The following is a 1,345-nucleotide window of genomic DNA, read 5'->3' as shown; positions in this document are numbered from 1 at the left end:
TTAATGAAATTGCATGATTACTGCATGAGACAACTCATGCAAATGGAGTACCCATCCTCGGCCCTCATTATTAATTGGTGCACTCTATATCCATGAATGAGAGCGCTTATACATCTATTTTTTCTTGTCTTTTTGTTTATCTTTTTTACAAATTAATTTACTGCATTAGATTTTTCCGAAAATGAAATAAAAAACAAACACTTTATCCATGAATACTTAACAAGGTAGCCTTAATTAGCTAGGGTTTGTCAAAATCTTTGATATAAATTTTCAATAATTTTATCGTCTAAATTGTTAACAATTCAGATCGTTCATATATACGAACAGATGAACAGACAATCCAAAACTTATCTATTTATTTCTCTTTCATACTTATTATTCTTTCCACTCGACTAAAGTTAATTTTTAATGCAAAGAGTCCAAAAGTTAATGAGGACAATTGTTGGGCTAAATGAGGAATTAGAATTGTTAGAATATTTTATATTTAACAAGAATGATCAAAACTGATTTCTCTATGGGTAATCTCACATTTACACCCAGCTTACTCCTTGGCACTTCAAGCAAAAATAAAAACAAAAATTTTCATAAAAACTTCACTTACCACTCTTTAATTTTCATCATGTATGCAATCATACCCTTAAACTTTAAAAAATGTTAATTTAGTATATCAATCTTTCAATTTTTTTTTTTTTTTTTTTAATTTCACTTGTCGCTACAATTTTCTGTTAAATTCTATTAAAATTTTCAAAATATTATTTTTTGAATATATATATTCAAATATTCAGGCGTGAGTAATTTTGCAATTTCTGTTAAATTCTAACCGATGCCTAATCCTTGTAATTTTTTTCCCTAAAAAAACGATGATTATTTTGAGAATTTTGACACCCCTCCATTAAATCCAAAAATCCTAACAGATTATTAAAATTGAAAAAAAAAAATGAAAGATAAATGCATTAAATTGACATTTTTAAAAGCTTAAGCCTATGATAGCAAAAATGATAAAATTAATATCAAGGGTTATATAAATGAAGTTTTTTCAAAATTTTATTGGAGAATCTGCACCCATCTTCTTGCATTTTGTCTGACAAATGATGAACACGATGTCACTGCATGCTGCAAAAACTACATTGCTCAGGGCGCAAGAATTTGGCTTGTATGAGGGAGTCATAATTTTATTATGAGGAAATGGTAGCAGAATAACAATTTGCAACATAGAAACTATGTTTCCAAGTTAAATAATATTTTGTTGATTTGAGATTTGTTTGCCAGAGTTATCACTCATTTTTGAGATTCAAAAGAAATATGCTAGCTCCTAGATTGGAACAACATTTGATTTGGAGTACTG

This window comes from Corylus avellana, chromosome ca9 (genome assembly GCF_901000735.1).
Source record: "Corylus avellana chromosome ca9, CavTom2PMs-1.0".
Taxonomy (NCBI): Eukaryota; Viridiplantae; Streptophyta; class Magnoliopsida; order Fagales; family Betulaceae; genus Corylus; species Corylus avellana.
This window is presented reverse-complemented; position numbering follows the sequence as displayed.